Source organism: Muscardinus avellanarius (assembly GCF_963383645.1).
Source record: "Muscardinus avellanarius genome assembly, chromosome: X".
NCBI classification, from domain to species: domain Eukaryota; kingdom Metazoa; phylum Chordata; class Mammalia; order Rodentia; family Gliridae; genus Muscardinus; species Muscardinus avellanarius.
In genome coordinates, this window is record NC_137792.1 from 55,405,363 (window position 1) to 55,427,220 (window position 21,858).

The window sequence follows — 21,858 nt, forward strand, 5'->3', positions numbered from 1 at the left end:
GATTCTGTTTATCCCGAAAAACTTTGGTTTCTCCATTGATCTCGAATAGTAGTTTTGCTGGATAAATAAGCTTTGGTTGGAAGTTATTTTCTTCCAGGGTCTGAATCACATCATACCAGTCTCTCCTAGCATTCATGACCTGGGTTGTATAGTCTGGGGTGATTCTTGTTTTGCCTCTATATGTCACCTGTCCTTTTGTTCCCACTGCTTTTAAGATTCCTTCCTTGGCTTCTATGTCATTTTGGCTATGATGTGGCGTGAGGAGGTCCTTCTTTGGTCCTGTCTCAATGGTGTTCTGTATGCCTCCTGGACATGAAGGTCCAAGTCTCATTCCATGTTTGGAAAATTCTCTGAAATTCTTTCTTTGAAAAGATTACAGATGTCCTTGGACTGTACCTCTATCCCTTCTTCAATACCTATTATCTGTAAGTTAGGAAGCTTCATATAATCCTATATTTGCTGGATGTTTAGGTTTTGTTGCTGTAAAGATTTCTGTATACCGCTGACCGTGTTTTAGGTTTTGGATGTACTGTCTTCTAACATTGATATTCTGTTTTCCATTTCATCTAATCTTCCAGAATTTCTTTCTATTGCCGTCTTCATTTCACTTATTGACTCATTTCATTCCGGACTGCTTTCTGGTTCCTTCTTAGTGTTTCTAACTCATCTTTCATCTCCTCTAGATTTGTTTTAAATCCTTTCATCATATTGTAAATCAAGATTTGGAACTCCCCTTCTTGCATTTCTAGGTCAGTATTTGTGACTTCTGTCGTTTCTCCACTATTCCTGGTTTTCATATTTTCAGAGTTCTCAGGCCTGTTCTTCTGTTGTCTTCCCATTGATTGTGGTTGATGTGTATAGTCCCATCTTAGTAGTAGGAATTTAAAAGAGTCAACAGGTAAGTGGAGGAGTTGGGTAAGGTAGAGAATATAGGTAGGTTGTGGATAAATTTAAGAATAATGGGGTTGAATTAGGTTGAGAATGTGAGAAGGTTAGATGGTAGGATCTTGCATTTATTAGAATATTTAAGTATGGAGAAGTGAGGAACCTGGTGTGTTAAAGAGAGAGGTTCAGTTAATGGATAAGGGGAAAGATTTGAAGGAAGCTAGTTAATAGTGTGAATTGTAGAGTTTTGTAGAGGGAGTGGGAGGAAGGCTCACACACAAATGGATAAAGTAACAGAATAAGGTAGAAAGACTATTATACATCAAATAAATTCAAATAAACAATAAACCCAAATAATCGTAAAAAAAGAAGAAAGAAAGAAAAAAGTAAAACAAAACAAACCGAAAGAGAGAGAGAGAGAGAGAGAGGGAAAAAAACGGGAATAACTCTCCCCCAAAAAAACCCCAAACAGAAAAAAAAGACTTCAAAATCAAACAAAGAGGGAACAACAAAAAAAAAGCAACAACAACAATAAAACAAAAATTAGCAACAAAAATGAAGAAAATATAAAAACAATAAAAAACTAAAATAAGAGAGAAAAAGAAAAAAGAGAGAGAGAGAGAGAAGGAAACAGTTCTACTATTTTACTAACATGCCATGTGGCTCTGTGCAAGTGTCACGCCTTAAGCACCCTTGCTCTGTCATTGGGTTTGGACGCGTTACCCTGTGCAGACACTGGCACCCTCGGTTGTTGCCATGTCTAGTGACACTCACTGTGTGCCCACTGGCTCCCTTACCTCATCTGAGAGCACTGTTACCTGGCCAACCAATCAGAAGCTCTGATGGGCAGGCAGTACATCCATATCTGGTTTTCTGGGGGGAATGGGACCCTGTAGGTCTCCCAGTGTCTCTGTGGGTGCCTCTTCTGTTGTGCCAACTGTGCCGCTCAGGGGTTCGTCTACTCTTGCAGATTGGGATGTTAAAGTTCTATGAACACTTTCAGACTCTTAGTTCACAGGGCTGCCAGTGTTGCTGTTCCCAAAAACCCTTTTTGGGTCGGCGGCTCGATATGGCAACTTTTGTGAGACTCTCGCAGTTCAGAATTCCTGGGTCTCTTCTACTGTAGTCTGAGTCCGATTTGGGAGGTAAGTTGGGCTGGGCCGCACCCTCTCATGGCTGGACCTCGGATCTTCCGGATGGGGCTGCACAGATTAGGTCTTTTTCTGGGTCTGTGATGTAGCCTATGCTGGATCTCAGCTGCAGCTGCTGAGAAAGTGCTCTCTCGGGTCTGGTGCCAGAAGGGGCACGGGATGAGCGGAGCCTGAGCATCCTCAGGGCCCTGGGGCAGCTTACCGGCGGCTGGCGGTCTGGCGAGGAGGTGGCTTACCGGCTGAGGACAGTCCGGCATTGAGGTGGCTCAGCTCGCTGGCAGCCTGGGTCCCTGAGGGAATTTTCCTCTTGATGTAAGTCAGGTTCCCGGAACAGGTTTGGGCCCCCGGCCTGCGCCGGCCAGGCAGCCGCGCTATGGTTGCAGCGGGTCCAATACTCAACTTTTTTTTTTTTTTCATTTCTTCTGCAGTTCAGGGTTTCTGGATATCTTCTGCCAAGGCTCCTGGATCAATCTTGGTTTGTGAGATGTGTTTATTTTTTGGTTAAGACACTGCTTTTTCAGTAGTTGAACTTTATTTCAGCTACTGAGAAGTACTGTGTCCCACAGTCGCCATTTTTTCAACTTAGTATGGAGAAAGAAAAAAAAAAAACAGCCAAAGCAATAAGAAACATTCAGGAGGCATCACGATCCCAGACTTCAAATTATACTATAGAGCAATAGTGGTAAAAACAGCATGGTACTGGCACAATAACAGATATACTGACCAGTGGATTAGAATAGAAGATACAGCAACAAATCCACACATCTTTAGTCAATTAATCTTTGACAAAGGGGCCAAACTCATACGCTGGAGAAAAGACAGCCTTTTTAACAAATGGTGCTGGGAGAACTGGCTATCCATTTGTAGAAAGATGGAACTAAATCCCTACATCTCACCATGCACAGGAATCAACTCGAGATGGATTAAAGACTTAGAAATTAGACCGGAGACTGTGAAGTTATTAGAGGAGGGCATAGGCTCAACATGACATCTATATTGGCACAGGCAGTAACTTTCTCAACAAAACCTCCAAAGCTCAGGAAATTAAAGCAAGAATTAACAAGTGGGATAGCATCAAACTAAAAAGTTTCCTCTCATCAAAGGAAACCATCAAAAACCTAAAGAGGAAGCCCACAGAATGGGAGAAGATTTTTACCAGCCACCAATCTGATAGGGGGCTAATATCCACAATATACAAAGAGATCAAAAGAATCTATACTAGCAAAACAAACAACCCAATCAAGAAATGGGCAAATGAGCTGAATAGACACTTCACAAAAGAAGAGACACAAAGGCCAATAGATACATGAAAAAGATGTTCTACATCATTGCCCATCAGGGAGATGCAAATCAAAACTACACTGAGATTCCATCTAACCCCAGTCAGAGTGGCAAGCATAAAGAACTCAAATAACAACAAATGCTGGTGAGGATGTGGGGAAAAAGGAACTCTTTTACACTGTTGGTGGGAGTGCAAACTAGTTCAGCCACTATGGAGATCTTTGTGGAGATTCATAAGAAAACAGGGAATAGATCCACCATATGACCCAGCTCTACCACTCCTGGGTATTTTCCCAAAGAGGTTGAATTCAGAGAACTACAGCAACTTATGCATACCTATGTTCATAGCAGCACAATTTATAATAGCCAAAATATGGAACCAAACCAGGCCCACATAAACTGATGAATGGATTGCAAAACTTTGGGAAATACACACGATGGAATTCTATTCAGGCATAAAGAAGAACAAAATCATATCATTTGCAAGAATATGGAAAGTCCTAGAGGGCATTATGATAAGTGAGATCAGCCAAGCACATAAGGAGAAGATACATATATTTCCTTTAACATGCCCAAACTAGGGAACATAGAGGATACTCGGGGGACTCCAGATAATGGAGGGGAAATACCAGCAAAGTTTGAATGGAAGGATAAGAGAGGAGGAATGCTGAACTTGTTTAATGAGGGTCTACATTTGAATATGTGTAAAATTATGAATGTGGCATGGTTACACTGGAATATAATTGGTGGGAGGGGTGAAGGGAAAATGGGGGAGGAGAGGGCACCAAGCATAGCTTAAATGTAAACCAAATATGTTTAATAAAAAATTTGTTAAAAAACAAATATAGTTGCTTTTTGTTGACCTACTATTTTGACAATTTATGGGAGGGACTACAATACCCCATTAATCTCATCCTTCTTTCATTTATGACCAAATAGGAACACTACATTGACATTTAACAAATCAACAGGAAGGTCATTCTTTCTCAGTTTGCCCCAGAATTAAGGAACAGAAGCATTTTTGTCACATTAATTTCCTGAAAAGACACTGAAAATGCTATAGGTCAATACTCAAAGGATGACAACACAGAACACAGACCATTTCTTATCCATATTATGGGGCTTAAGTCAGGTAAGTTTACTCCCTTCTATATGAGAATCTAGATGCTGAGCCTTTAGTGCTCTGGGAAGGGGCAGTTATCTTCAATAAAGGAGCTACTCCACACATGCTGATTGGCAGTTTCCTTCTTACTGTCTCAGCCTTTGTTGCCCCTGTGAAATACTCAAAAATCTCCTGAGAGCTGTTATGTCCTCCTGAGCAAAAGCAAGAGACAGAAAGCCAAACTGACTGGTTGGGATTGAGTGTTTCCTTGGTGAGGGTTTGTCCTAGAACTACCAACACCTCTTTTGGATAGTACTTTGTCAACACTCTCCTTTACTTGGTCTCTATCAGCCCAGCTAGAAGTTTTACCATTCCTGACACCAGATCCACCCAAGATGGGGCCCAGTACTGATGATCATATGCAATTATCTTTATTTTATATTCAATAATAAAGAATCTTTTCCCAGCTAGGCATGGTGGTGCACACTTGTAACTGCAGCATGCAGGAGGCTGAGACAAGAGGATCGTGGTTTGCAGCCAGCCTCAGCTACTTAGCGAGATACTCTGCAATTTAGTGAGACCCTGTTTCAAAAATAAAGAATAAAAATTGGGCTGGAGATGTAGCTCAGAGATCTAATGCCCCTAGGCTCCATCCCCAGACCCCGCACACACACAAAAAGAATCTTTTCCTATATCAGGCATGGTGTTGTATGCCTGTAATTCCAGTCCTTCAGGGCTGAAGATAGGAGTATCAAAGTTTCAAGGACAGGCTTAGTAAGCAGTGAGACTTTCAGAAATCTATTAAGACCCTGCTTCAACGTTTAAAAATAAAATAAAATGAAGTGGGGGGGTATAGGTACAATGTCCCTTGGTTCAATACTTTGTAACACACACACACACACACACACACACACACACACACACACGTACACTTTTTCAAGATATGGCTCCAAAAAAACTGGCCAGAGATGATGAGATGATGTAGCCTTTTGCTGAGTCTCCTAATGGTTGGTAAATAATAACCATTACATGAATAACTGGCAAATCACTACAATTATGAGTTATTATTCAGGCAATCTCCAATATAATGCCCAACCTTTGCTGAAATGTTCACCACACCTGGGTGACAATGTGGTGTGGTGTTTTTTTGGTTTTGTTTTTTTGTGGGTTTTTTTTTTTTTTTTTTTTTTTTTTTTGGTGGTGTGGTACTGGGGATGGAACCCAGGGGCCTTCTACCTCCAGTTACACTCCCAGACCTATTTTATATTTTATTTGGAAACAGAGTCTCTTAAGCCATCTGAGGCTGGCTTTGAACCTGCACGATCCTCCTGTTTCAGCCTCCCAAGCACGGGAATTACAAGCGTGTGCCACCACGCCCGGCTAGGTGTGGTGTTTTGAAGTGGATCCTGGATGGTAGGATTGGAGTGTCCTTTCAGTCACTCACAGAGACAGCTAGGACCATGGTGTCCTCAGTCAGGAAGGTGGTGCTGACTAAAGGCTCTAGCAGATGGTGGACGGCGCCCAGTCCCCAGGACACTCCCTAGTCCCCAGGATACAGCCACGCTCAGTTTAGAACTTGGAAAGGAGTAGGTGAGAGGAACACTCTAGGGCCCTGAGATGGTGATGAAGATCAGAAAGCCCAAGAGAGGCAAGAGGAGGAGGCACTGCTGGATTCATGTGAACTTCGGTAGGCTTGCCAGGGGAAGGATGTGGCCTGAAAGTGAGCTGGAGTCCTTGACCACATTGTGAACTAGGAGATCATGGAAAATCCAGGGCAGACCCCTGGGTGGCTCTTCAGGTTGGAAGCAAGGCATTGCTGGAAACAGGGATGCCATGGGATAGTGTTTAGAGGTAGGTAGCAGGTGTGGAGAGTGCTCAACCAGAAAGGCTAGGTATGGCAGGGCTGTAGCAACCAGGATGTCCAAAGTGATCCCTGTGCCTTTATTCTGGGGACATTTCCACTGTGCAGCTTCCTCTGTGTCAGTATCCTGTGTGGACCCACACCTTTCAGAGTCCTAGATAATGCTGACCTGAGAAGGACAGAGCAGTGGGGAGCCTTCTCCTTGCCCACATGTTACAAAGTCCTGAAGTCCTCTGGATGCCCGGAGCCTGTCTCCTGAGGAGCTGTCGTGAGAGTTTTGAGCCCTGGTCCTGTTGCTCTGAAAAAGTCCACCTGCCCAACTAGCCATGGCTAAAACACCCTCTGATCTCCAGCCTCATTGGCAAGAGGCTTACTGCCTACTTGGCTTGTGCCAGCCTCCTTCTATGGCAAATATTACTGGCAAAAATTTAAAACCCTTCATCAAGCCTTGATAGTGAGCTCCTACCATGGTCCAGGCAAAACATGTGAATTTAAATTAGACTACTGGCATAGAGGCTAGGAAAGAAAGAAGGATTGCAGCCATGTTTGCAAAGGGAGAGAGGCCGGGCTTGTAGACAAGTCAGTCTGGGAGGTAGAAGTAAAGGGCTGACCTACCTAAGTATGGCAGCACAAATCTGTAATCACAATACTCGAGAGGCTGAGCCATGGGGATTATAGGTGTGCCGACAGCCTCAGCACCAAGGAAGAACTTCAGCAACTATTGTGACTCTTTTTCAAAATAAGGGTGGGATGTATCTCAGAGGTACAATGCCCCTGACTTCAATACCCAGCACAAACAAAACAAAGCAAAGAGATGAAGATAATTCAGAAATGCTCTTCTTTCCTTTGCTTGCTTTGTGCACTTGTGCTTTGTTTACTCTTTTTTTGTTTGTTGGTTGGTTTTTGAGGGTCTGGGGATGGAACTCAGGGGCATTCTTCCTCTGAGCTACACCCCTGCCCTATTTTTTATTCTTTATTTTGAAACCTGTACTCACTGAGTTGCAAATTGCCTCACTAAGTAGCTGAGGCTATCTGTTAACTGCGATCCTATGGTCTCAGCCTCCCGAATGCTGGAATTACAAGCGTGCGCCACCATGCCCGACTTACTGTTTTGTTTTGTTTTAATGTACTCATTATCTTCTGGAGTTGTTTTCATCTTTTTCATCATTTTAGTTTCAGTGCACTTTATTTTGAAGTATTTTACAATTTGGAAATTGTGAAGATGGTACAGAGTGTATATATGCCTCTTCTTCAGTCTCCCTTGTTAACATATCATATAAGCATAGTAAATATTTAAAACAAACTGATGCATTATTTGTGATAAACTATTAAGATTCCCTTCCTTCCAGAGTCCTATCCAGGATACCAGATTGCATGTAGTCATAATGTCTCTTCAGGCCATTGTTTTCCATGGAATGTTTTGTTCTTTTTAATCATTTTGACGGTTTTGGAGAGTACTTACTGGTATTTTGGATAATAACCCTCAATTGTGGTCTGTTTGATACTTTCCTCATTATTACACTTTGGTTGGGGCTTGGGGAGAGGAAGTGTACTGAATTCCAGAAAATGCTACTCTCATCACACCACATCACATATCATATCACATCACACAACATCACATCACATTAAATCACATCACGCCAACATACTGATTTATCACTGTTGGTCAGCTGGATAAGGTATTATTTGTCAGGATCCCATAGAAACATTGCTCTTTCTCTCCCCCTTTTGTACTGTCCTCCTTGGAAGAAAGTTATTCTATGTGGCCCATACTAAGAGTGGAAATTGGAATTCTCCTTCATGGGAAATTTGTCTATTTTTCCATATTTATGTATTTAATCTATCATTCATTTACCTCAGTATTGGCTCATGGGTGTTTGCTTTATACTTTTGGTTAAAATCCGGTAAAACTTTACTTTTTTGGGTGGTGTCAAATCACTCCAGGTTTGGCCATTGGGAGTTCTTTGTATTATCTCCATTTATACATTCCTTTCTCATGCATTGGTCAAAATAGTTTTTAAACATTTTCTATTACTTCTTTACTTTCAAGCGCCATGAGATGTTCCAAGCTCATTTTGCATGTTTCCTGCCCTAATTCTAGAGTCAGCAGTTTCTCCAATAAGCCCTGATTCCTTTTATTAGAGAATGGTATCGCAATCCTACATCTGGGCACTCGGTGTGCTCATTGCTTCTAGGGTATTGTTTCATCTATATTCCCCAAGCTAACAGAGAAAGGAATTTCATGTGTGTTTAGTAATATATATACTCTTACAGCTAGGCATAGTGGCACATGCCTGTATTATCAGAACTTGGGAAGCTGAAACAGGAAGATTGTAGGTTCAAGGCCAGCCTCAGCAAGGACCTCAGCAACTAAGCAGGACCCTGTTTTAAAATTTTTAAAAAGGATGTGAGGTGAATATCAGAGGTAGAATGCCCCTGAGTTTAATCTCTACTACCATAGTGTGTGTGTGTGTGTGTGTGTGTGTGTGCGCGCGCGCGTGTGAAAAATAAAACAAAAACATGAGTTTTTACTAATGTCTCCAACTCTGATCCCCTATCATATAGGTCGTTCCAGCCTCCTTGGCTTGCTTTCCCCGGAAATTTTGACTCAACTGTGAAAAAACTGAAATTAGCAGCTTGTTTGTGTTCTGCGGCTTCTTGATAAACTGCCAGAATCAAATCTGTGGGCACACAGAACAGTGGTTTGGTTCTAGTACTCCCTGTGAACTCATCAAAAGTAGCATCTGGTCTCTGAGCAGATTGCTGGTGAACTGTCTCTATAAAGCTTTTGAGAGAGCCACAATGCCTGATATTCAGGTGTTAGAACGGACAAGCCACCTCCCTCATGGTGCCTACCTGAGGCGAGGCCACTGGGAATGTACACGGTGCTGGGCACTCTGGCCACTAGAAGGCACCCCATTCTAGCAGTGTGACCTGCAGAATTGGTTGGACCTCAAGTTGCATCTTTGTTCCTCCACCATCACTAGGTAGGTGGCCAAGGGCATGTTATGCCAGTGTCTCTGTGTCTTTGTTCTTCTGTATTTCAGGGCTCACTGAGAAATTCCTCAGGGCTAGGCACTGGACACCTCCTGGATCATGGACATGGCAGCTGAACCAAAACTTTCTAGAGAGGGTCTTGGCGCTTTGGCAGTCAAAAGCTTAATTCAGGTTAATCATGCATTAAGATTAGTGCATATAATAACATCTGTTCCCAGTGGGTGTTGGGAAGTCTAATTACCTCTTGTGAAATATTTTCATGTTCTCAACAGAAAGCTCATACATCAGGGAAAGCATGACTCTCACAATTGTGATCCTGTCATGCTTAACCTGGGGCTAAACAGTGTAAATTTTCCTTCATGAAAGTCTGCCACTGAAGCCCACTATGACTACATGACTCTGTCATAATGATAGCAAACAAATGTCCAAGGTATTTCTGTGCTCATGAAAAGCTCTTGAATTGACGAAAGGTCAAGACAGTGGAGTAGGTTGCCTTTTGCGGTGTGATGTGCCCCAACACACAAATGTACACACTCCACAGCAGAGGAAGCCGAGATACTTTTTATAGTCCATACATTAAGAAATTCTTTGTCAAATACCTAGGTGGGACCACTAATCTAACAAACCAGTTGTCAGTGTCTACACAGGACAAATAATATTGACTTTACAAAATTAGATTAGAAGAGTTACCGAGCAATTAAAAAAAAAAAAAAACTACCACCCAGAACAAACAAGCGAAAAATAAGGCCTTGGGAAGAGGAATATCTGATTTCCAGAGTTAACATATCACAATGTTCAAAATGTCAAGTTTCATTCAATTTACAGAAAAAAAGAATAGAAACTGTCCCAGCCATTGGACTACTAGTGAAAAACTATTTAAAAAATATTCAAAGACCTAAAAGGATCTGTGGAAAAGAACTAAAGAAAATTAGGGAACCATCATTCTTCCCGTGGTGACTTACTGTCCACGAGTCTCATTTCCCCTATGCTTTTGTAAGCAAGCAAACTGGTGAGAACCTAGATTTTACTTAAACTCCAAACTTCCAGCCAGCTAGCCTTCTTCCGTCAGGTACTTCTAACTACAGCTCTGGGTTTATTCATCCATATTACCTTCTCATATTTCAACAAGTAGTTTCAATTGGGAGGAAAGTTTCAGCAACTCTCAGGCATCACTGTATCATTTTTGCTCCTAAACAATGTCCCAGATAACACTTTGAAATTCATTCTACAGGTCATAATTTTTTCAGGTTATTTAATTGTGAGTGAGTGAGTGTGTGTGTGTGTGTGTGTGTGTGTGTGTGTGTGTGTATTACCAGGGATTAAACTCAGTGGCATTCTATTTCTGAGCTATGCACTCAGCTCTAGTTTGTTTTTATTTGAAACAGGGTCTTGCTAGGTTGATAAAAGTCTTATTACTTACTGAGGTTGTCCTCAAATCTGTGTTCTTCCTGGCTCAGCCTCCCAAGAATGGGGATTACTTCAAGATGTTTAATTTTAAAACAAATTATAACTTTATATTAGCTTTCTTCTATCAAAATCCCTTGCCATCCCTGAATGAATAGCAGTAACTCATGGAAACAGAGAATACCTACCATAAGAACTGCTTTTCTGATTCAAATTGTTCTTACTCTGAAATTGTCACCCCCTCCCAAATACATGCACACAGAGGCATACATTACTCTACCCTCCAGCATCCACAAATTTAGTGTCATATTACAAAAGAAAAAAAGTAACAGCAGAACAAAGAGGTCAAATCTCTCTAATGATGATGCTATAGCACTCTATATTCCCCAAATCATGTTATAAATTCTGCAATTTGTTTGTAGTTCTTGAAAATCATATATATATATATATATATATATATATATATATATATATATATATATATATATATATATATTCCTCCTTTCCTTGCTTGGTTTAGTCATTGATTTCGACTTATGCTTAAGCACATTGTGTGTTTTAGAGAATTTCCTTCTGCCTCCCTCCCATTCCCTCATTTAGTTGTGTTGTTTGCTCAACTATAGGACTTCCTTTTTCATCTAGATTTCCTCCTATGACCCATTTCTCCTTAGCTTTCACATATTAGGAAAATCATCTGATTTCTTAGATTGCCTTTATTATGTTGAGGTATGTTCCTTCTATTCCGATTCTCTGCAGTACTTTTATCATAAATGGATGTTGGATTTTATCAAATGCTTTTTCAGCATCTATTGATATGATCATGGGATTTTTGTCTTTGGTTCTGTTTATATGATTAATTACATGGATTGATTTTCATGTGTTGAACCAGGCTTGCATCCCTGGGATGAACCCTACCTGGTCATGGTGTTTGATTTTCTTGATGTGGTTTTGAATGAGTGTTGTTTTTATTTTGCGTATCAGTTTCCATCTAAGTTCATCAAAGGTATAGGCCTGTAGTTCTGCTTCCTTGAACTGTCTTTATTTGTTTTTTGTATTAATGTGATGTTGGCTTTATAGCAAGTACTTGGTAAAGTTCTATTTTTTTTTTTCATTTCACGAAATAGGTTGATGAGTATCGCGAATAGCTCTTCTCTAAAGGTTTTATAAAATTCACTTGGGAAATGGTCTGGTCCTGGACTTTTCTTTGATGGTAAGCTCTTTATAGCTGTTTCAATCTCTTGGATTGTTTTCTTTAGTTTAAGTGCTTTATATCTTTCTGACTCAGTTTAGGACGGTTGTATTTATCTAGAAAGTTGTCAATTTTCGCCAGATTTTCCATTTTGTTGGAGTATAGTTTTTCAAAGTAGTATTTGATAATCCTCTGGATTTCTACACTCTCAGTAGTAATGTCTCCTTTTCATCTCTTATCTTCATAATTTGGGTTGATTCTCTCTCTTTTTTTAGTTAGGTTGGCTAGTGGTTTATTTATCTTTTTAATTTTTTCAAGAAAACAGCTTTTGGTTTTGTTGATTTTCTGTATTTTTTCTTCTCTACTTCATTAATTTCTGCTTTAATTTTAATAAATTCCTGTCTTCTTTTATCTTTGGGGTTTGATTGTTCCTGATTTTCAAGGGCTTTGAGGTGTGTCATTAGGTTATTTACTTGAAGATTCTGTTTTTCTTATGGGGGCACTCAGTGCTATAAATTTTCCTCTTAATACTGCCTTCAAAGTGTCCCAGAGGTTATGATATGTTGTATCTTTCTTTTCATTTGTTTCTAGAAATTTCTTGATTTCACCCCTTATGTGCTCATTTTTTGTCCCAGCATGTGATCTATTTTGGAGACATTTCCATTAGCAGCTGAGAAAAATGTAAACTCTGCTGCAGTTGGGTGAAATATTCTATATATGTCCAACAGGCCCATTTGACTAATGCTGTTCTTTAGTTCTATAAACAGCTATAAAGCATTTTTACTGACCTTTTGTCTGGAAGATCAGTCTAATGTTGTGAGAGATGTGTTGAAGTCTCCCAGTATTAATGTATTGGGATTTATGTGCGACTTCATGTCACAAAGAATTTGTTTTATCAAAGTAGCTGCACCTATGTTTGGTGTATAGGTGTTGACTATAGTTATTTCCTCTTGCTGGATTATTCCTTTTATCAGTATAATATGACCTTCTTTGTCTCTTCTAAGTTTGGTTATGAAGTCTAACATGTGTGATATCATGGTTGCTATTCCTGTTTGCCTTCGAGTTCCGTTAGCATGGATTACCTTGCTCTGGCCCTTTACCTTGAGTTTGTTACTCTCTTTACTTGTAAGGTGTGTTTCTTGTAAGCAGCAGATGGATGGATTCTGGTTTTTAATCCATTTTGCCACTTTATGTCTTTTTATTGGGGAATTGAGGCCACTTACATTCAGTGTGATTATTGAAAGATGACTCTTAATTTCTAACATGTTAAGATTTTAGTTCTGTTTGAAATACTGTTTATTCTTCTTTGCTTAGTTGTCTGCTGGAAAGAAAATCTTGTTTCTCTGGTTCTGGTGTGTATCACCTATTTCTTCTTTGTAGTTAATCTCCTTGAGTATTTTCTCTAGCTCTGGTTTTGAAGACATAAATTCTTCAGTTTCTGTTTGTCATGGAAGCTTCTTATTTCTCCATCTAATTTGATAGATAATTTGTTGGGTAGAAAATTTTTGGCTGAAAATTGTTTTCTTTCAGAGTTTGGAATATGTTACTCCAAGCTTTTCTGTCTTCCATGAATTGATATGGGAAGTCTGGAGTGATTCTCATTGGTTTGCCTCTGACTGTCACTTGGCCTTTTGTTTTTGTTGCCTTTAAGATTCTTTCCTTGGCTTCCATGTTTGTCATTTTGACAATTATATGGCATGGGGAATCTTTTCTATGATCCTGTCTAAAGGGAGTTCTATAAGTTTCTTGGACCTGTGTATTGACCTCTTGCTCTGTTTTGAAAATTTTATGCTATTACTTCCTTGAAGAGTTTATTGATCCCTTTGGTTTCCCCTTCTTCCCCTCCTCTATTCTGATTATTCTTAGGTTAGCTCTCTTAAAATGGGCCCATATTTCTTCAATATCAAATTTCTGCTGTCGGATTTTTTTTTCTAAATTTTAAACTATGCGTTCATTTTTGGAGTGATCATCTTCTAGGAGCGAGATCCTATTCTCCATATGGTCTAATCGAGTGTTTATAGTTTGAATTGATGCATTTACTTCAATGATTACATTCTTTATTTCTTTTAGACACTGTCTAAATTCTTTTCAATAGCCCTGTATTATTTCTATAGTTATATTTCTGATTTGATCTTCTGGTGTTCTGTGAATTTCTGTGTTATCATGTTCTGATGTTGTGGGGTTATGGTGTTCATTGTTCCATTGTTATTCCTCTTTCCCATAATTTCAGAAGTCTGTGCCTTCTCTGGGTTCTTCCCTGGGTCATTATGACTTTACTTAGGGTCCTCTGGTATGGAGTCTGTGGTAATCTCAGTCCCCACTACTCCTTTACTGGGTTGTATCGCAAAGTCTCAGACCCAGGGAGTTAATCGTGGCTGTGGTATACTGTAGGAATGCCAGGCTGGGTGTTTTCCCATGGGGAGCTGAAACAAGGGTGTGGTATCTCTGCCACCTCTACTCCTTCACTGGGTTGGACTGCAAAAATCTCAGACCAAGGGAGATTATCAAAGCTGCCCAAGTCTCTGGAGGTGCAGTGCTGGGATTTCTCCTTTAGGGGCTGCAATTTCACCTACAGTTTTTTAGTTAGCTGATCTTGAGCTGTCCTGGTAGTGGTGAACTCACTGTTGCCATTGGCAATATGGCCCTGCTGCTACGCCCTAGGCCTTTTTTTGGTTTTGAGCTCCGTTCTGAGTCCCTAGAGGATGTGATGAGCTTGGCCACTGGGAGTTTTAGGTGTTCTTTGCGCTGAAAAAAGTGCTCAATTACACACAAATGATCTGCAGCTGCTCACTTCAGCTCCTTGTTTACCTTTCTTCTCTAGAGCCTGGTGCTGTGAGGGAAGATGTCATGCACATAGTGTCCGCCAATGCAAAGCAGGCTGGTTTCTTTTATGGTCTCTGGTTGTTTTCCTTATCTTCTTTTTCTCTGTCCTTGTATTTACAGTTTTTATTTCTCTGCTGATAGTGCTTTGTGGCTATGAAAAGCACTGATTTTGTGGCAATAGACATCAAGTGTTAGCAGGACTCGTAAACACTGCTTTTCTTGGTCACCATCTTCCCAGAAGCCCGACTTGTATATTTTTATCATTTGAACCATCTTTTAATCTTCTTTGAAGTAAACTAGAAACAAAACATGTTAATTAATTACATAGTGAAGGATTAACTCTTTTTTGGCAATAGGAATTCAACCAAAGGGCATTCTACCTCTGAGCTGTATCACCAGGGTTTTTTTTTTTTTTTTTTTTTTTTTCAATTTCTGTTTGGAAACAGCGTCTTGCTAATTTGTTGAGGATGGTCTGGAAGCTGCCATTTCCTGTCTTGCCTCCTCCCACATCCCAGGCTTGTATGACCCTGCTTTTACAAGCGAGGAATTAATATTTAATTCCTGTATTGTGAATCAAAATTCGCAGGGATATACCTGTTCAAGGATCAAAGCCTAAGGTTTCCCCCCGGGTCTGAATTTCCCCCAAGGAAATGGGCTACTATGTTCCGATGCTGCAACGAACTTGCTCAGTCCTCGGGGGCAATAAAAACTGAGTCTGTTTGAGACCAAAATCCTCAGAAAGAAGGACAAGATTCGGTTACAGTTCTACAGCCACTTATCTGCAGCAATTTTTTCCCTTTTATGAAATAAACTCCTTTAAGTTCCTGTTCACGGCGCTAAAAGTGGAGATTCCTCTCTGGGAAAAAATCTGAAATAATTATTGACATGGACAACCACCTTCTGTGCAGTTGACAAAGTTTTAATTGCCATCACCAGTATTTATACCCTATACCCCATGTGTGCACTAAAGGACAATAGTGAGGCTTTAAGTATAAACAAAATAAACAGGATAAAAGAAGATCCATGGCGTCACAGTTTAAGATTCGTCTGGGACTAGGTGATTAAAGTCAGCCCCCTTGGCCTTTGTCATTGGAATCAGGTTTCTGGCCTTGGGTGAGCCTTAGGGGGCAAGGTCTGGAGTCCGGAAAGGCATCCGGAACAGGCAGGCATCTGTAAAGGTGGGGGTTCACACCCAAAGTCCGTTTTGGGGAAATTCAGTCTTCTAGGATCGCCTTTGATCCTTCCAGAGTCTTTTTGTCTCTAGGGCTTAGTCCAGGCCCTCCTTTATCAAGATCTATGGGCTGCGTTGCAGATTTGTCTGGTCCTGTCTGCTCCGCCATCACCTATGAGGCAATACTTATATTACAGTTAGTAAAACAGGGCAAGAACATTATAACACAGGTGACTGGATTTCTATAATTGTTCTTTAATGCAAAATTTTGGGGCAGACTTTTGAGTTTTTTACTGTCCTGCTGCTGAGTCCTAAGTATAGGCTTGTTAAGGCCAGATAAGAGCTTATTAGCATCTCTTAAGAGGAAAAACAAATGGCCCATGTTCCAGAGACAGTTTTGCATCTCTTTGGGAAATGGGGCAAGAGGTGGGACCTGGCCTGCGGGGGGAGGGGGGGACCAAAAGGAATTTTGCAGCCCCTGAATTTTGGCTGTCCTTTACTAGAAAATGTATCTTTCATGGACTCAATATCTTCCACAGTCCTAATTCTTAGGATCCTGTTTTACATCATTGGAGCTTTTTAGTGTAGAAATCTAAGAGCAGGGAGTATTTCTGCCAGAGATGACGCCTCTTTCCTCAAGGCGTGGCCTCCTTGGACCTTGCCGATTGATACTAATGTTTTTCACGCTCATATATGCCGAGGGGGAGGGGCGGTGGCATTCCGAGGTCTGTAGAGGTAATAAAAATGGACATTTGTTTTTGATATGGAGAAACTCTCTGCCCTAGATCACACTGCCCTGGCCCTGGGCTTCGCAGGCCATTTCTCCAACTATTGGTTTGGACTCACAATCCAATTGCATAGGAGCTAGCACAAGGACCCCTCTTCCCAACTAGATTCTGGGTCCTCTCTTATCTTCCACAAAATCGTTTTTTTCCTGCCACTGCTGATTCCGTGAGGCTCCATGCAGGGCCACAGTATATGAAAACTGTCTTGCCCCTTGAGAACTTCAAAAATAGCCTCCAAAATGGCAACTACCACATCTTCAACTGACTGTTTGCAGTTGCTGTTTTGATGGGGAAAATACTACATTAACTCTTATGGAAGGCACCCGGTATTGAAAGTGACTATAATCTATCTCCTGGAATTCCCACTGCTTTCCTACAGGCAGTTTCAGAAGTGCCTTTCATGTGAGAAAAGGGCTGTGGCACTCAAACAGAAGTACACTCTACTCCCTATCTTGATGGACAACCAATAGATGCTTAGAGTGAAGAAAGCTGATGATTAAAAGGGCAAGGAATATAAGAAATATGCATGGATGCTATAACTAGTTTCATTTATAAACTATTTCATTGTACCTTACAGTAGAAAAGTAGGTTTGAACATTAAATTTTGACTGTAAAAGCAATGTCTTTTATTTCCCCAAGCAATAGTACCATTCTTTATGTCTTCCCTTCAGCATTGGGTTGTTGCCTGCACCCCTAGACTGCCATATTCCCCACCCCACAGATGCACATCATCACACTGAACAGTGGACACTGCAGCTATATCTCCTGCTGGGTTCAGTGAAAGCTTTATGAACACTCTCCTCACCCAATTAGGCAGGTGCTTTCTTTTCAATGCCTAATTCTCCCCCCATTTCTTCATCTCTTTTTCATAGGACAGCCCATTTGTGTTACCAAACATGAACTTGGAACAAGGATATATAAGTAGTAGAGATAATTGTGAATAATAGTTACTGAATAAAATCTTTATACCCTGTATTAGACAGTCCATTCTTAGACACAACATCAATATACAAGTGAGTGACAAAAATAGATACATTGGGCTCCATTAACGTTAGAAATTTCTGTGCTTCAAGAATAAAAAATTAGGGCTAGCGTGTAGTTTGGAGGTAGAATGCAGCTGGGTTCCATCCCCAGTACTGCAAAAATAAATAAATAAATAAATAAATAAATAAACAAATAAATAAACAAATAAAATGAATAAGTACATGAAGTAAAAACCCCACACACAGTTTGGGGAAATATATTAGTTAATTACATATCACATGCATTCCTCATAATAACCCAATTCAAAAATAACCTAAGTAGTCAGTAGTTGGTTAATACATATACATATATGGCATATGTGTAAGACAAAATATTATTTGGTAGTAAAAATAAAGTAGTATTATGTGGTACAATATTTAGGAACCTTGAATCCACTATTCTTAGGATAAGAAACCCTGCATAAACAACCATATATTTTATGATTTCATCCACACAAGATGTTATCAAAATTATAGAGATACAAAGTTGGTCAATGCTTGCATCGGGATAAGATAAAGGGTAATGGGAAGTGCTAATGGGTAGGTGACTTCTTTTGGGAGCAAGCAAAATGTTCTGTGGAGTTGTGATGGATAAACATCTTAGTGTGTATATTAAAGAACACTGATTTGTACATTTTAACATAGTGACTATTATGTTATTTGTACTTTAGCTGAGTAATCTATGTTTCCTTCTTAACTTAGGAAAAGAAAGGGAAAACATGAAAGGAAGCAGGAGAAAAGAAGAAGAGAAATCAGTAAAACTGAAATCAAGAAGTAGAGAAAATGATGGCAAACAAAACTTGGTTCTTTGAAAAGATCAATAAAATTGAGAAAACTCTAGTTGAGCATGTACACACACACACACACACACACACACACACACACTGAGAGCCAGGCATGGTGGTGCATGCCTGTAATCCTAGTACTTGAGAAGCTGAAGAAGGAGACTCACAGGTTCTCAGCCAGCCTCAGGACTTAGGCCCCCATAACTTAGTGAGACCCTGTTTCCAAATAAAAACTAAAATAGAGTCAATAATTTAGCTCAGAGGTAAAATGTCCCTTAGTTCAATCCCCAGTACCAGAAAAACAGCAACAGCAACAACAACAATAACAATGACAACAACAACAAAACCAAGCAGAAACTGTTAGAACAAATTTGTGAAAATACTGAAAATCAGTCAAGGTTCGCATTATCTAGTCAAATGTTACATGAATAAAATGACAACTTAAAACAGAAGCTAAGCTTTGTGACACTTAAATCATCCCTTCCTTAGTCTCCTTCCCAACTTAGCAGTGGTCTTGAAGAGAGCAGCCCACCGGCTGGAACTCCAGTACCAGATGGAACTCCAGCTAGTTCCAGAGGTAGAAGGGCAGAGCTTATTTTTAGATTTATATTTGTCTGTCCTAACCTGTCTGGAGGTAAACTGAAAAACTGGTGCATGGTGCTTTTGATTTGGTTTACCTGCCATGGAATTTAATCAAGGCAAAAGTTGGTGGGAACTCCTTTAAAAATACAGTAAAACAATTGAACACATCCAGACACCATGGGGGTTGCCAGGTTGGGCGTTCTCCTATGGTGTGATATCTCTGCCACTGCCACTCCCCAACTGGGTCAAGTCCCTGGGAGTACAGTACTGGGATTTCTCCTCCGGGGCCCGCAATTGGACTCACTATTTTTGAGTGCGCAGATGTAGGTGTAGTGGACTCGGTGAATTCGCTGCTGCTGCTGCCGGTGGCAATATGGCGCTGCTGCCACGCACTCGGCCGTGAGGCTGGTGTAATTCTTCTCTGGTTTTGCACTCCGCTCTGAGTCTGTGCAAGGTGTGCCGAGCACAGCCCCTGGGAGCTTTAGATGCTTCCTGCGCCAAGAAATCTGCTGAATTCCTCCCGGCTGTTCCGCAGCAGCTCACCTCGGCTCACTGTCCACTGCTCCTCTCTGGAGCCTGGTAGGCTGTTGAGTGCGTTGGTCTATAGCCATCCGGTGAATTCTCCGCTGCTTCTGGCAGTAAGACGCTGCTACCGCGTCCTCGTGTGTGAGGCCGCCGTATCTCCTCTGTGGCTCTGGGCTCCGTTCTGAGTCCCCCTCCTCTCTGGGGCCTGGTTCTGCAAGAAAAGATGGCGCCCGTGCCGTTCTGCGCCATGGCTCTGGCTGCAGCACTGCGGTCTGGTTTCTTTTTGGTGTCTCGTTTTTCCAGCCCTCTTTTTCTCTGTCCCTTGTAATTACAATTTTTGTTTCTCTGCTGATGGTGTTTTCTGGCCATGAAAGGTGCTGATTTTGTGGTAATAGAGGTTGGTTGTTAGCGGGGCTCATAAGCCCTGCTTTCCTCCGTCGCCATCTTCCAAACTGAAAATCTTAACATGTTAAGAATTAAAAATTATCTCTCAGCTGGGCGTGGTGGCGCACGCTTGTAATCGCAGCATTCGGCAGGCTGAGACCTGGAGGATCTCGGTTCGCAGACAGCCTCAGCTACGTAGTGAGGTCCTCTGCGACTCAGTGAGACCCGGTTTCAAAATAACGAATAAAAAATAGGTCAGGGGGTGTAGCTTGGAGGTCAAATGCCCCTGGCTTCCATCCCCAGACCTGCAAAAAATTAAATAAATAAATAAATAAATAAATAAATAAATAAATATTATATCTCAATAATCACACGGAATGTAAATGGCCTCAATTCCCCAATAAAAAGACAAAAAGTGACAAAATGGATTAAAAAACAGAACCCATCTATCTGCCGCAAGCAGGAAACACACCTTACAAGTTTAGATAGTAACAAACTTAAGGTAACGTGCTGGAGCAAGGTAATCCATTCAAATGGAACTTGAAGGCAAGCACCAGTAGCAACTATGATATCAGACAAGTTAGACTTCAAGCCCAGGCTTACTAGAAGAGAAAGAAAGTCATTTTTCTACTGGTCAAAGGAACGAGACAGTAAGAGGAAATAACAATAATCAACATTTATACCCCAAACATAGGTGCAGCTAGTTTCATAAAACAAACTCTCTGTGAAATTAAATCACACATAAATCCCAATACAATAATATTAGAAGAATTCAACACCCCTCACACCATTAGAACAATCTTCTAGACGAAAGGTAAGTAAAGATGCCTCAGAATTAAAAAACACCATTAATCAAACAGACTTGTTGAACACATATAGAATATTTCACCCAAGTACAACAGAGTTCACATTTTTCTCAGCTGCTCATGGAACCTTCTCCAAAATAGATCACATCCTGTACCATAAAGTGAGCATTAGGAAATTAAAAAAATGTAACATACTTCCCTGTGTCTTTTCAGACCATAATGGAATGAAATTAGAAATCCACTATTACAAGACCCAGAAAACGTCCTAATTATGTGCAGACTGAACACCACACATCTGAATGAAGAATGAATCATGGAAGACATAAGAGGTGAAATCAAGAAATTTCTAGAAACAGACAAAAATAGAGATACAACATATCAACACCTCTGTAACACTTTGAAGTCAGTGTAAAGAAGAAAATTTATAGCACTGAGTGCTCACATAAGAAAAACAGAAAATCATCAAATAACTTAATGACACACCTCAACACCCTTGAAAAACAGGAAGAATCTAACCCCAAAGCCAGTAGAAAATAGAAAATAACTAAAATCAGAGCATAAAATAAAGAAGTAGAGAATAAAAAACAATACAAAAAATCAACACAAGCAATTACTGGTTTCTTAAAAAAAGTAACAAGATAGATAAACCACTAGCCAACCTAAGTAAGGAGAAGAGAGAATCAACTCAAATTATGAAGAGATGAAAAAGGAGATAGTATTACTGACAATGTAGAAATCCAGAGGATTATCAGAAAGTACTTTGAAAACTATTCTCCGACAAAATGGAAAATTTGGAGGAAATTGAAAACTTTCTAGGTAAATACAACAACCTTCCTAAATTGAGTCAAAAGGATATAGAGAATTTAAACAATCCAGTAACACTCAAAGTGATTGAAACAGCAATAAATAGCCTACCATCAAAGAAAAGTCCAGGACCAGATGGTTTCCCAAGTGAAATCTATAAAACTTTTATAGAAGAACTAATACCAATACTCCTCAATCTATTTTATGAAATAGAAAAAACAGGACTCTCCCAAAGACATTCTATGAATCCAACATCACATTAATACTAAAACCAAATAAAGATAGTTCAAAGAAGCAGAAC